We start from the raw sequence: 16,849 nt of genomic DNA on the forward strand, positions 1-16,849 counted from the left end.
GCCTTCAAACTTTGTCGTATATATTTGGTTCGGCATGACTGCAACAACTGTTTATTTTTGGTGTTTGCATCAAATTGTTGGTTTAAATTTTATTATGTAGTTCATAAACAAAAGTTTGTCCTTTCTCAGTTTAAGTTTTCAGTTGTACAACCAAGTTCCTTCTTAATACCATGTACATTAAACTATACAGAGCAAGTGATCTTCTTTTGCACTGCATGTATGCTTCTGTTCTTCATCTGTAATCCCGTGGTGTGGTGAACCTACCCACTACAGCACAATGTCATATTCTGCAATGTCTTAACTATGAACAATGTGATATCATTCTACTATTATTTAAACCGTCTCTTTATTTGCCAATCTGAAATGGTATAAATTGACAGCACACTAACCATTGATACTTATGAGTTCTTGATCGGTAATCCAGTGGTGTCGTGAAGCTGCCAACTCCTTCACAATGTCATTTCCTGCCATGTCTTGACCTGAACAAAACCATATTGTATTAATGCAATTTTAAACTGTGTCACTTTATTCGTCGGTAAGAAATGTGATGAATTGTCAGCACTGATACTTTTATGTGCAAAACCTGTCATCTGTCTGCTTGTTTATCTTTCAGAGTGAGGAAGATATAAGTGTTGAACAAGCGCAGTCTCATCATCTTGCTCAGCTGCTTGCGCTGCAGCTCCACAGCAGGGCTAACCTTTCTTGAACTATATTGAAGTGTTGTCGGTTTTGTATATTATTTTGTCGGCGTGTTTATTTGCACTAGTGGCGATCTTTGATGCCCAATGTATGTAATGTGCTGTCTGGTTGTGCTTTACTATCATAGTGGCGAACTTTGATGCCCAGTGGATGTAATATGCCATAATTTCTTTATTGAATAGTCTAGGTTTTTCTTATTCATGATGATGCAGTTATTTTACTGTATATATATCCTGTCTTCGCAGTAAACCGGCCAAACAGTAAAATTACGGTATATAATCGGGCTGTCATGCAATCACGATGTAGGTTGGGCCTGAAACGTGCCGAACAGCTCATGGGCCGGTAGCAGCCCAAAATGAACCCTGGCCCATGATTGTGCGAATCAAATCACGTGCTTTTAACAGGCCAAAATTGTCTCGGTCCTTATTTGGCCCAATCAGATATCGGCTGCGAGCAGGCCGGATGCAAACCGGGTCATAGTTAGGCCCAACTATATGGCGGGCTTTTAACAGGCCGAAATTAATATAGGGCCAAAATGTTAAACGGGCCCTTAATAGGCCAAAACTAATATCAGGCCGAATTACTAAGTGGGCCATTAGCAAGTGGGCCCAAAAGCATAGTGTCCAGTTGACGGGCCGAATCTGATATGGGCCATAATTGAGCCCGAAGCCTCTTAAAGGGCCGAACCTGATCTGGGCCGTAATTTGGTCCAGAACGTAGTAGGCTTTTAACGGGCCGGATCTCATATGGGCCACTATTAGGCCCCAAGCGTGGCATGCCATTAATGGACTGGATCAAATATGGGCCGGCATTTGGCCCAAAACATGGAAGCCAGTTAATGGGCCGGCCTACTAGGGTCCTCAAAATCTTGTGGGCCTACAGCTGGGCCGGCCCATTAATGTCGGTGAAATCTCGTGGGCCTTTAGCTGGGCCGGCCCATTATGATCCGCAAGAATCTTGTGGGCCTTTACCTAGGCCGGCCCATTATGGCACACAAAAATCTTGTGGGCCTTTACCTTGGCCGGCCCATTATAGCCTGCAAAATCTTGTGGGCCTTTAGCTGGGCCAGCCCATTATGGTCCGCAAAATCTCGTGGGCCGGCCCATTATGGTCCACAAAATCTTGTGGGCCTTCAATTGGGTCGGCCCATTTTAACTTGATGGGCCGGTCCACGAGCCAACATATCATAGGCACGTCTCGCCCATTGGATGAGTGACACCTATGCCAACGCGGACCTGACACGTGTCTCCTCCAGCCAATGATGATTTTACACGTGGAAAATCCCCATTGGTCGGGGCTGTTAACGGGTTATCGGATCCAAAACCTGACCCGATAGCTTAACGATGTTTCGTTACGGTGGATGCCATGTGTCGGTCACCCTTGACGAAAGCACTTCTGTGACGCGTGATTTATCGTCATGGAAGTGGACACTTCTGTGATGATAATTTTGGTAATGTCATGGAACACTTCTACGACAGCACAGGTATGACTATCTTGATTCTGTCATAAATTTGTCATGGATGTACATGCATGACCAAAAACGCGACCTACTGTGACAATCGCGTATCATCACGGAAGTGTATTTTTTTGTAGTGAGGTGGGCCCCACTCCAGAACCTTCTAGAACCTTCCCGGTACAATACCAAAAAATCCCAAACATTAAGTATATGTTCCTCGTGACGTCCGGGATCTCATCCGAGACTCCGAACAACTTTCAGTAACCACATATAATTCCCATTACAACTCTAGCGTCATCGAACCTTAAGTGTGTAGACCCTACGGGTTCAGGAACCATGCAGACATGACCGAGATGCCTCTCCGGCAAATAACCAATAGCCGGATCTGCATACCCATATTGGCTCCCACATGTTCCATGATGATCTTATCGGATGAACCACGATGTCAGGGATTCAATCAATCTCGTATACAATTCCCTTTGTCCATTGGTATGTTACTTGGCCGAGATTTGATTGTCGGTATCCCTATACCTTGTTCAATCTCGTTACTGGAAAGTCTCTTTACTCGTTCCGTAACGCATGATCACGTGGCTAACTCCTTAGTCACATTGAGCTCATTATGATGATGCATTACCGAGTGGGCCCAGAGATACCTCTCTGTCATATAGAGTGACAAATCCCAGTCTCGATTCGTGCCAACCCAACAGACACTTCCAGAGATACCTGTAGTGCACCTTTATAGCCACCTAGTTACGTTGTGACGTTTAATACACCCAAAGCATTCCTACGGTATCCGGGAGTTGCACAATCTCATGGTCTAAGGAAATGATACTTGACATTAGAAAAGCTCTAGCAAACGAACTACACGGTCTTATGCTATGCTTAGGATTAGGTCTTATCCATCACATCATTCTCCTAATGATGTGATCCCGTTATCAACGACATCCAATGTCCATGGTCAGGAAACGATAACCATCTATTGATCAACGAGCCAGTCAACTAGAGGCTCACTAGGGTCATGTTGTGGTCTATGTATTCACACATGTATTGCGGTTTCCGGTTAATACAATTATAGCAGGAACAATAGACAATTATCATGAACAAGGAAATATAATAATAACCATTTTATTATTGCCTCTAGGGCATATTTCCAACAGTTTCCCATTTGCACTAGAGTCAATAATCTAGTTACATTGTGATGAATCGAACACCCATAGAGTTCTGGTGTTGATCATGTTTTGCTCGTGAAACAGGTTTAGTCAATGGATCAGCGACATTCAGATCCGTATGTACTTTACAACTGTACCAGCTGACTGCCCCACCATTCAAATATACATGTATCCCGTTTGTGACTTGGAGTCATCCAGATCTGTGTCGAAGCTAGCATCGATGTAACCCTTTACGATGAGCTCTTCGGCACCTCCATAAACGAGAAACATATCCTTAGTCCTTTTCAGGTACTTAGGATATTTTTGACCGCTCTTCAGTGTTCCATGCCGGAATCAGTTTGGTACCTCCCTACCAAACTTATGCAAGGTTCACATCAGGTCTGGTACACAGCATGTCATACATAATAGAGCCTATGGCTGAGGCATAGGGGATGACACTCATCTTTTCTCTATCTTCTGCCAAGGTCGGGCATTGAGCTGCGCTCAATCTCACACCTTGCAATACAGGCAAGAATCCCTTCTTGGACTGATCCATATTGAACTTCTTCAATTAATATCTTGTCAAGGTATGTGCTTTGTGAAATACCAATGAGGCATCTCGATCTATCTCTATAGATCTTGATGCCTAATATGTAAGCAGCTTCTCCAAGGTCCTTCATCGAAAAACACTTATTCAAGTAGGTCTTTATGAAAACAAAGTATGGTCTTGTAAATACAGGCTTCTCCATAAGTCTGTATAAACCCAAACGCTTTGATCATTTCATCAAAGCGAATGTTCCAACTCCAAGATGCTTGCACCAGCCCATAGATGGAGCGTTGGAGCTTGCATACTTTGTCAGCATTCCTAGGATCGACAAAACCTTCCAGCTGCATCATATACAATTCTTCCTTAAGGAAACCGGTAAGGAATGTTGTTTTGACGTCCATTTGCCAAATCTCATAATCATAGAATGCGACAATTGCTAACATGATTCGGACGGACTTCATCTTCGCTACGGGTGAGAAGGTCTCATCGTAGTCAACCCCTTGAGCTTGTCGATAACACTTAGCGATGAGCTGAGCCTTATAGACAGTCACATTACCATCCATGTCAGTCTTCTTCTTAAAGACCCACTTATTCTCCATGGCTTGCCGATCATCGGGCAAGTTCATCAAAGTCCATAATTTGTTTTCATACATGGATCCTATCTCAAATTTCATGGCTTCAAGCCATTTCTTGGAATCCGGGCCCGCCATCGCTTCTTCATAGTTCAAAGGTTCACCATTGTCTAACAACATGATTTCCAAGACAGGGTTGCCATACCACTCTGGTGCGGAACGTGTCCTTGTGGACCTACGTAGTTCAGTAGAAACTTGATCCGAAGTATCATGATCATCATCATTAACTTCCTCTCTAGTCGGTGCAGGCACCACAGAAACATCTTGTTGAGCTGCGCTACTCTCCGGTTCAAGAGGGAGTACCTCATCAAGTTCTACTTTCCTCCCACATACTTCTTTCGAGAGAAACTCTCTCTCCAGAAAGGATCCATTCTTGGAAATAAAGATCTTGCCTTCGGATCTAAGGTAGAAGGTATACCCAATAGTTTCCTTACGGTATCCTATGAAGACGCATTTTTCCGATTTGGGTTCGAGCTTTTCAGGTTGAAGTTTCTTGACATAATCATCGCATCCCCAAACTTCCAGAAACGACAGCTTATGTTTCTTCCCAAACCATAATTCATATGATGTTGTCTCAACGGGTTTTGACGGAGCCCTATTTAAAGTGAATGCGGCAGTCTCTAAAGCATAACCCCAAAATGATAGTGGTAGATTGGTAAGAGACATCTTGGATCGCACCATATATAATAGAGTGCGATTGCGACGTTCGGACACACAATTACGCTGAGGTGTTCCAGGCGGCGTGAGTTGCAAAACAATTCCACATTTCCTTAAGTGTTTGCCAAACTAGTGACTCAAATATTCTCCTCCATGATCTGATCATAAAAACTTTATTTTCCTGTCACGTTGATTCTCAACCTCGCTCTGAAATTCCTTGAACCTTTCAAAGGTCTCAGACTTGTGTTTCATTAAGTAGACATAACCATATCTACTTAAGTCATCAGTGAGGGTGAGAACATAACGATAGCCACCGCAAGCCTCAACACTCATTAGACCGCATACATTAGTATGTATTATTTCCAACAAGTTGGTTTCTCGCTCCATTGTTCTGGAAAACGGAGTCTTGGTCACTTTTCCCATGAGGCATGGTTCGCACGTGTCAAATGATCCATAATCAAGAGACTCCAAAAGTCCATATGCATGGAGTCTCTTCATGTGATTGACACCAATGTGACCAAGGCGGCAGTGCCACAAGTATGTGGGACTATCAACCTTACATCTTTTGGCATTCACACTATGACTATGTGTAACATCATGTTCGAGATTCAGTAAAAATAAACCATTGACCAGCGGGCATGAGCATAAAACATATCTCTCATATAAATAAAAGAACCATTATTCTCGGATTTAAATGGCTAGCTATCTCGCATCAAACGAGATCCAGATACAATGTTCATGCTCAAATCTGGCACTAAATAACAATTATTGAGGTTTAAAACTAATCCCGAAGGTAGATGTAGAGGTACCGTGCCGATGGCGATCACATCGACCTTGGAACCATTCCCGATGCGCATCATCACCTCGTCCTTCGCTAGTCTCCGCTTGTTCCGCAGCTCCTGTTTTGAGTTACAAATGTGAGCAACCAGACCGGTATCAAATACCCAGGAGCTACTACGAGCGCTGGTAAGGTACACATCAATAACATGTATATCATATATACCTTTGGCGTTGTCGGCTGTCTTATCCGCTAAGTACTTGGGACAGTTTCGCTTCCAGTGACCATTTCCCTTGCAATAAAAGCACTCAATCTCGGGCTTGGGTCCATTCTTTGTCTTCTTCCCGGCAACTGATTTACCGAGCGTGGCAACTCCCTTGTCGTCCTTCTTCAAGTTCTTCTTACCCTTGTCTTTCTTAAAACTAGTGGTCTTATTCACCATCAACACTTGATGTTCCTTTTTTATCTCCACCTCCGCTAATTTCAGCATTGAATATAACTTAGGAATGGATTTCTCCATCCCTTGCATATTGTAGTTCATCACAAAGCTCTTTTAGCTAGGTGGAAGCGACTGGAGAATTCTGTCAATGACCGAGTCATCTAGAAGATTAACTCCCACCTGGGACAAGTGGTTGTGCAACCCAGACATTTTGAGTATATGCTCGCTGACAGAACTGTTTTCCCCCATCTCACAATTGTAGAACTTGTCGGAGACTTCATATCTCTCGACCCGGGCATGAGTTTGGAAAACCATTTTCAGCTCTTGGAACATCTCATATGCTCCATGTTGCTCAAAACGCTTTTGGAGCCCTGATTCTAAGCTGTAAAGCATGCCGCACTGAACTAGGGAGTAATCATCACTACGTGACTGTCAGGCATTCATAACGTCTTGAGTTGCTGGGAAAATGGGTGTGTCACCTAGCGGTGCTTCAAGGACATATGCATTCTACGCAGCTATGAGGATGATCCTCAAGTTACGGACTCAGTCCGCATAGTTGCTTCCATCGTCTTTCAGCTTGGTTTTATCTAGGAACGCATTGAAGTTGAGTGCAACATTAGCGTGGGCCATTGGATCTATAGGATAGATTGTAAAGACAATTTTGGACTAAGTTCATGATATTTAAGTTCATCTAGTCAAATTATTTAATGAACTCCCACTCAAATAGACATCCCTCTAGTCATCTAAGTGATACATGATCCAAATCGACTAGGCCGTTCTGATCATCATGTGAGACGGACTAGTCATCAATGGTGAACATCTCCATGCTGATCGCATCTACTATACGACTCATGTTCGAACTTTCGGTCTCTCGTGTTCCAAGGCCATGTATGTACAAGCTTGGCTCGTCAAGTCAACCTAAGTGTTTCGGATGTGTAAATCTGGCTTACACCCGTTGTATGCGAACCTTAGAATCTATCACACCCGATCATCACGTGGTGCTTCGAACCAACGAACCTTCGCAATCGTACACAGTTAGGGGAACACATTTCTTGATATTTTAGTGAGGGGTGATCTTATTTATGCTACCGTCGTTCTAAGAAAATAACATGTAAACATGATAAACATCACATGCAAATCGTAAAGTGACATGATATGGCCAATATCATCTTGCGTCTTTGGTCTCCATCTTTGAGGCGCGACATGATCACCATACTCACCGGCATGACACCATGATCACCATCAACATGATTTCCATCATCGTGTCTTCATGAAGTTGTCTCGCCAACTATTACTTCTACTACTATGGCAAACGGTTAGCAATAAAGTAAAGTAATTACATGACGTTTTCATTGACACGCAGGTCATACAATAAATTAAGACAACTCCTATGGCCCCTGCCGGTTCTCATACTCATCGACATGCAAGTCGTGATTCCTATTAAAAGAACATGATCAATCTCATACATCACATATATAATTCATCACATCTTTTTGGCAATAGCACATCACATATCATACCCTGCAAAAACAAGTTAGACGTCCTCTAATTGTTGTTGCTTGTTTTACGTGGCTGCTATGGGTTTCTAGCAAAAACATTTCTTACCTACGCAAAAGCCACAACGGTGATATGCCAATTTCTATTTACCCTTCATAAGGACTGACGGTGTCCTGGACTAGGGGGTACTCACCATGTCGTCTCCCGATCTATTAGATTGGGCCGAGGACCCCCGTGGCCGTATACTCATGGGCCAGTTCGGATGGCTACCGCATACAAGGAAGATTCCACTAGACTTGGCGATCAAGATAAGGACTTCTCCCCACCGGTGTATTCGGCTAGGACTCTTGTTATCCTAGGCCTCCGGTGCATTATATAAACCGAGGCCAGGCTAGTCGATAGATATACAATATATACTACAATCATACCATAGGCTAGCTTCGAGGGTTTAGCCTCCTTGATCTCGTGGTAGATCTACTCTTGTATTACCCATATCATCAATATTAATCAAGCAGGAGTAGGGTATTACCTCCATCGAGAGGGCCCGAACCTGGGTAAAACAAAGTGTTCCCTGCCTCCTGTTACCATCCGGCCTTGACGCACAGTTCGGGACCCCCTACCAGAGATCTGCCGGTTTTGACACCGACATTGGTGCTTTCTTTGAGAGTTCCGCTGTGTGATCGACAAAAGGATCGATGGCTTGCCTGCAGATCAACTGCGACTTCGGCATCTTCGTCACCAGCTCGACTGGTCACCTTGGTTCGACCAAGAATTGCACCCCGTGTTCGGATCACCATGTCCGGACGAGGGCCTTCATCAAACATCAACTCCGATCTCTATCAAGATCACGGAGGAATCATCTATGGAGCTCGGGGGCTCAACGTCAACATTGCCCTCAAGCGACCGTGCTGTTTTTCTGGACAGCGAACTCGTATCTGCCACCACCACCTCCTCGAGTATCGCTTTGACGATCGCTTTGGTGGAATTGTGCGGAATTGAGTCTACAACAACCCTGGAAAATTTCGTCGAGTTCCGATGGAGGAATCTCTAGCAATCCACGATATAACGGAGCCCTGTCAAATCTGGACGGGAATTTGGATGAGTTTAGGGCGTGGTGTCCAGCTTCTAGCTCGGACTTCCTTTGGAAGATCCAACCGTTGATCGGCTGAGGAATTCCTATATCTACCACCTCTCAAAATTTCGGCTCGATCCGACCGTCCAAACTCCGGGAACCTTCCGATTAGTGCATCACTTTTCGAATCTGTTTTCTGCGCGAAAACGAATCCGACCCGAGTTCATCTTTTTTATGAACAGGATTTTGGACATCCCTTTTGAAGGAAGTTTTGTATGGGGTATTGTGTTTTGTTCCCGAACACATCCCACTAACTGTAAGATCTTTTGAACATGATCTTCAACATCATGCTGGTGTCAAACCAGTCCGGCAATATTACTCCACGGCTGCCGACCTGCACTAGACACGGCGTCACTTTGTTGAGCCGAGCTCAACTTCTTCGGATCATCATGTCGGCAAGCCGAACAAGAGCCCAGCATCACGAAGGATAAATCATCACCAACATCACAGGCCCCACGGATTACACGGAGCGGGCATACCGGCATCGCTGCACGGTCGCTTCATCAAGCCGACATCGACCACGTCACGACCTGTATCGACAGGGCCGCACTATTGCTTCTTCAAGCTGGTGTCCATCATGTCGACCTACTTCGACTCATCGGCTGACATCGAGGCTTCGACATCTCGGCTGGACCGGGGGTTTCGCCATCTCTTCATCAACCTACTCCGGACACTTCGGCGTCACTAGCCGACCAGCTCCGTCATGTTAGCTGGGCCGAGGGCTTTGCCTCGGCGAGTCAACCTTTACCAGCATTGCCATGCCATCGTTTTATCGCCCATCAGGCAATGGGTGTGCGGAGCGAGTCCCAATTTTGGGAATCACCTTCCTTCAGATGGCTACAACAAATAAACCGGGTGCTATTAACCTCAATATTTTTTGCTTGTTTGGGTTCATTTTTTCCCAAGGAATTATTACTCTGGTTTGTCCATGATATGTACACAGGTCTATCAAATGGTGACCGCATTAATGACGGTCGCGTGGTGGTTCGATCAGTTTCCGTACATAGTCCGGCGAACGCCACACTCGGAGTTCGGACCGACCTGCGAATTCAGGCTTTGCCACGCCTTTACCGCATCAGGCCGACGCCCTGCATCGACTTGACTTCGGCGTCAGGCCATATTTCTTTTATTACTCACTTTGCATAAATTATTTATTATGCAACGATTTTTTTAAATTATCATTATTACTTTTATCTCCGGTTTGCACTATTTTATGTGGCACAGGAAAATGATCCAGCCGGACTATATCCTTTGGCATCACCTCGGCTGGACGGAGGGCTTCATCAACACTTTATTACCCCATGCCGGGGACTTCGGCATCACTCTGCCGGCCTGCATTGACCGTGCTATGTCACCACTTCGGAGTGCCGAGCTCTTTGCTCCGCCACCTCGAGACCGGCTTGGGGAATGGCACCTTGTCCTGCATCAAGCTCGGACCGCGTCATCAATACCGAACACATTAACCAGCTAAGTTGCCTTCATGCTCAAAGTTTTAAATTTTTAACTTGTGTTCGGCTCGACCAAGCATTATGCTTTTTTGGAAAAAAGTTGCTTGTAAAATTTTTTCCTTGTCCAAACTTTGTTTGTGACGCACAAATTCAAATACCCCGTTTACTTGGGGGCTTCCTTTATGAAGCTTTTCCTGTTGCATATGATTATACTTGTACGGCTTCGTTCCTTGTTCGTGTATTACGCCACAATATGCACCACATTGACTTAAGCGATTTGCAAGCTGGGTTGCCTCGCTCCTGTGTTTACCCCTACATTCCCGATTGTTCGACTAGGGAGTAAAGGGAGCACCTCTGTGATTGTCATGATCGGGTCACCCGAGCCGGACCTCAGACTGGGTGAAGCCGAAAGCTAGCGCTCTTATAGTTATTCAATGATGGTCGGCACACAACGGAACTCATGAGTACAAAATATCTATTGCACAAGTCTCATAATAACAATGAGCACCGAAGAAAGGTATCGGTGGGGGTACTATTTCTTCGAAGATGCTTCTTACACTTCACGGTAATATAGCATAAGTTCCCTGAGCGCGCTTTGTCTGTTACAGCCTTATGGCCTGATTGCCTGGTTATTGGAAACACCGTCGATATTCTCGACCGATGGAGTACATAACACTTTTCGGTCCTTAACTGAAGAGGGAGAAGCTGACGGTCGGTTAAGACGCGTTTAAAGTTCGGTTGAACATAGATATGGTATAAGTACTTCGGTACATGCAATCATTCTTCTACCCAAGTCACTTGGGGGCTCTTAAATTTATTTGAGCCGTTTTATAATAAGTGTTCTTCTTCTTAGTCATTGCAAAGTTTTATTATTGTTATTTATCACTCCTTTTTTTGACACGAGTGTGCAGTCACTAGCCGGACAGCCTAATTTCTCTCTCAAAGCCGCTAGAGTTTAGTTTGCTAAACTGGCCTAATGAGAAGTACTCCGCCCTCGGGATAGGAGGTTGAAGCCGTAGGCTGACCCGCTCGAAGTCTTGAGATAGGGCGTATCATGTTAAAGCATGACAGAAGCACTTCTTTTTTTCTAAGACCAATTTTCGGATTGGCACCGAACACTTGATCTTGTTCGGACGTCATGTTTTTACTGACGTTTCGTGGTTTTCCAATCTTTTTGGCACTTTTAAACTATTTGTGCTTTTCTAGCATTAGTCTCGCAGTGCAACGCCGGACACCTTTAGGGATTCGGCAAAAACATTCTCAGATATTGCTATATATGCATCGGTTTCGAATTGTGTCTCCGGTCAATAGTTGGGTTGCCCGGCTCCTGCACTTGCTTCCTACGTTCCGTTCTGTTCGGCTAGGTGTGCAAAGGGAGAACCACTGTGATTGTGCTTCCAGCTCACATGGTTAAGCACCTCAGTGGAGAAAGCCGAAAACTGACTTTCACAATAAGCGTAAACTGGTCAGCGATCCGATGACTATGTTAAATGATGGGCCATTCATAACAATGGCCAAAGTGTTTACGGCTTGACCTCGGCTGTCGCCGAACACTACCGGGGGCTATTAACTGGCCTCCCAAACTAAATCCTCGATGTTTTGCTCTTACATTAGAGCTGAGGTTTAATGATCATGCTTAGCATGACAACCCAAAGGAAGAAACCGATAGCGGGACCATTTTCTTTGGAGGACATTTCTTATGTTAAACAGTAAATATAACATATCTCTCTGCGTACCTTTGTTTATAAAACCGTATGACCAGATTGCCTTGTTTGTCGTAAATCCTTGCCCTCATAAAGGCTTTATAAAGTAGGACAAACACTCCTCAGCTAATGGCCAAGGAGGTGGAAGCCGATGGTCGGTCAACAAAGTTTTGTACAATGCGGATTCGAGCATTAATGACGTAAAGTACTTGGATACATAGAGTCATTACACATAATTTGTGATTTGACTATGGATATTGATCCTTAATTCGGCCACATGTGCCCGCATTAAGGCTCGGGGGATACTGGGCTTCGGGCTTATTATTTACAAATATTAAAGGGGCACATCGATCCCCTGATCTGGTGTTGCCACCCGACCAGTGGCTACTGCATTGCTTGTCCAAATGCAGAAAATTTTATGGGCAATATAGTTTTCGAGGAGATTTTGATCCTCAGGTTGGTCGGCCGTAGCCAACCTGAGTCTTGAGGACTGAGCACGCCGCTTTTGTGTCCCGAAGTATTCTGCCGAGCTAGGACTTGATCCTTAGGCCGATTTTGCAAATCAACCTGAGTCTCAGCGGCTACTGGATCAGCGGTCTTATGTCATCCTTCATGTGCATCTCGGGTTTTAGACCGATACACACCTTGAGGGCTACTGGCTATATATCTCGGCAGAGAATAAATTGCACCAATAAAAAATATTGACAAAAAATCGGCCCATAGTCGGGGTGGTGCACCACCTCGGAAGCAGTCCGGCATAAAGCTCGGGCGCTAGTGGCTGGCTCCATAGAGGGCATTTCCGGCATTAAGCTCGGCTAAACTCCTTCAACTTTTTTGAACCAAGGTGATATGACACCTCGGATATAGTCCGGCATTGGAGCCTGGACACAGTCCGGCGTTGGAGCTCGGATATATTTCGGCGTTGGAGCTCGGATATACAGTCCGGCGTTGGAGCTCGGATACATAGTCCGGCGTTGGAGCTCGAATACATTCCGGCGCTAGAGCTGGGAAGCAGTCCGGTGTTGGTGCTCGGCTGCAAAAGATACCTCGAATGCAGTCCGGCGTTGGAGCTCGGACGCAAGAGGACCCTGCCTCCCGGGAACAACTTCAAACCCGAGGTGTGGCATAAAAATAAACAAGGCATTGATAAAGGCCAGAAACTTAAAGGGGCTCCTCGGATACCTGACGTGTAAACTCGTTGAATGCATTTCGGCGATCCTCAAGATCGAAGATAAAGAAGATTTGTTGAACCAGTTTTCAAGACCGGCAACCGAAGATGAAGTACAGTTCAGAAGAATCGAGGAGCGTCCCTAACTTGAAGACCGGTTCAGGGGGCTACTGACGGTGTCCTGGACTAGGGGGTACTCACCACGTCGTCTCCTGATCTATTAGATTGGGCCGAGGACCCCCGTGGCCATATACTCATGGGCCAGTTCAGATGGCTACCGCATACAAGGAAGATTCCACAAGACTTGGCGATCAAGACAAGGACTTCTCCCCACCGGCATATTCGGCTAGGACTCTTGTTATCCTAGGCCTCCGGTGCATTATATAAACCGAGGCCAGGCTAGTCGATAGATATACAATATATACAACAATCATACCATAGGCTAGCTTCGAGGGTTTAGCCTCCTTGATCTCGTGGTAGATCTACTCTTGTACTACCCATATCATCAATATTAATCAAGCAGGAGTAGGGTATTACCTCCATCGAGAGGGCCCGAACCTGGGTAAAACAAAGTGTTCCCTGCCTCCTGTTACCATCCGGCCTTGACGCACAGTTCGGGACCCCCTACCCGAGATCTGCCGGTTTTGACACCGACAAGGACCCTCTTCATCGAATCTGATCCGACTAAAGTGGGAGAGACAGACACCCTCTAGCCATCTTATGCAGCAACTGCATGCCAGTCGGTGGAACCTATCTCACGTAAGCGTATGTGTAAGGTCGGTCCGGACCGCTTCATCCCACAATGCCTCCAAATCAAGATAAGACTAGTAACGGTAAGCAAATTGAACAAATCATCGCCCACAACTACTTGTGTTCTACTCATGCATAGAATCTACGCATAGACCTAGCTCATGATGCCACTGTTGGGGAATGTAGTAATAATTCAAAAACATTCCTACATGTCACAAAGATCAATCTAGGAGAATCTAACAACGAGAGAGAGGGAGTGCATCTTCAGACCCTTGAAGATCGCTAAGCGGAAGCATTACAAGAACGCGGTTGATGGAGTCGTACTCGCGGCGATTCAAATCGGGGAAAATCTGATCCAAGTGCCAAACGGACGGCGCCTCCGTGTTCAACACACACATAGCCCGGGGATGTCTCCTCCTTCTTCATCCAGCAAGGGGAGAGGAGAAGTTGAGGGAGAACTCCGGCAGCACGACGGCATGGTGGTGGAGCTTGTGGTTCTCCGGCAAAGCTTTGCTAAGCACTATGGAGGAGGAGGAGTAGGAGGGGGAGGGTTGCGGCAGGGGCAGGAGTGCAGCTCCCATGCACCTCCCCACTATATATAGGGCTGGAGGGGGCTGCTTTCTTGTCCTCCACCATTCGGGCATTGGCAAAGGTGGGAGGAAATAAGTCCCATCCTTTCCCTTCCCCACCGATTGTTATCCCCCTTTTTAGGGATCTTGATCTTATCCCTTCGGGATATGATCTTATTCCTTCTAAGGGGGATCTTGGTGCGCCTTGACCAGGGGTGTGGGGCCTTGCCCCCACTACCCACGTTCATGTGGGTCCCCCCATGCAGGTGGGCCCTACTCTGGAACCTTCTAGAACCTTCCCGGTACAATACCAAAAAATCCCGAACTTTTTCCGGTGGCCAAATTAGGACTTCCCATATATTAATCTTTACCTTCAGACCATTCCGGAACTCCTCGTGACGTCCGGGATCTTATCCGAGACTCCTAACAACTTTCGGTAACCACATACAATTCCCATTACAACTCTAACGTCACCGAACCTTAAGTGTGTAGACCCTGCGGCTTCGGGAACCATGCAGACATGACCGAGATGCCTCTCCGGCAAATAACCAATAGCCGGATCTGCATACCCATATTGGCTCCCACATGTTCCATGATGATCTTATCGGATGAAGCACGATGTCGGGAATTCAATCAATCTCGTATACAATTCCCTTTGTCCATTGGTATGTTACTTGGCCGAGATTCGATTGTCGGTATCCCTATATCTTGTTCAATCTCGTTACTGAAAAGTCTCTTTACTCGTTCCGTAACGCATGATCATGTGGCTAACTCCTTAGTCACATTGAGCTCATTATGATGATGCATTACCGAGTGGGCCCAGAGATACCTCTCCATCATATAGAGTGACAAATCCCAGTCTCGATTCATGCCAACCCAACAGACACTTCCAGAGATACCTGTAGTGCACCTTTATAGCCACCTAGTTACGTTGTGATGTTTGATACACCCAAAGCATTCCTACGGTATCCGGGAGTTGCACAATCTCATGGTCTAAGGAAATGATACTTGACATTAGAAAAGCTCTAGCGAACGAACTACACGGTCTTGTGCTATGCTTAGGATTAGGTCTTGTCCATCACATCATTCTCCTAATGATGTGATCCCGTTATCAACGACATCCAATGTCCATGGTCAGGAAACGATAACCATCTATTGATCAACGAGCCAGTCAACTAGAGGCTCACTAGGGTCACCTAGTTACGTTGTGACGTTGGATACACCCAAAGCATTCCTACGGTATCCGGGAGTTGCACAATCTCATGGTCTAAGGAAATGATACTTGACATTAGAAAATCTCTAGCAAATGAACTACGTGATCTTGTGCTATGCTTAGGATTGGGTCTTGTCCATCACATCATTCTCCTAATGATGTGATTCCGTTATCAACGACATTCAATGTCCATGGTCAGGAAACCATAACCATCTATTGATCAACGAGCCAGTCAACTAGAGGCTCACTAGGGTCATGTTGTGGTCTACATATTCACACATGTATTACGGTTTCCAGTTAATACAATTATAGCATGAACAATAGACAATTATCATGAACAAGGAAATATAAATATAACCATTTTATTATTGCCTTTAGGGCATATTTCCCACATTGCTCAGGTGCAAAGGCATGTATATATGATGTACAAAGGTGGGCCATGACCTTAACTATACAAAGCAACTAAGAGGTGGGCCCAATACACAAATATGCACAACACATAAACTCAACACTTTTTATATTACCTGTAAAAAATGTAATCTATCTTATATACCTCAATACATTTTACAAGTAATATACTGCATCTAAGTTGTTTTTTGGAGTTTTCCTAATTATTGGAATTGATTTAATATTATCTACATGACAACTTCTCATTTTTTTATCACAAACTCAAGGGTTCGTAACATGACATCATGCCAAGTTTCATTTTTTTCTCGCTTCCTTTGAGGGCGGCCGAGGGGTTGCCGGCGATCTCCTTCATTTGCTCCTGCGACAGTACGTCGAAGAGAGCTTTGGAGCGCGCCCGGAGCGGAAGAACATAGATTCCAGACGATCGAGAAGGAGCAAGGAACCTCGTGGTGGAGCGTCTGCACTCATAATATTTAATATTATTCAGCGATATAAAATTAACCAATCATCTCCACAGTGGACTGGAAGAGTACGAAACATGGCAGCCCAGTGTAGTTACATCATACTAGTACATGGCTAACCCACGCTATCACCATGTTTCTTGG

This window comes from Triticum urartu, chromosome 5A (genome assembly GCF_056163025.1).
Source record: "Triticum urartu cultivar PI428250 chromosome 5A, HENAU_Tu73, whole genome shotgun sequence".
Classification (NCBI taxonomy): domain Eukaryota; kingdom Viridiplantae; phylum Streptophyta; class Magnoliopsida; order Poales; family Poaceae; genus Triticum; species Triticum urartu.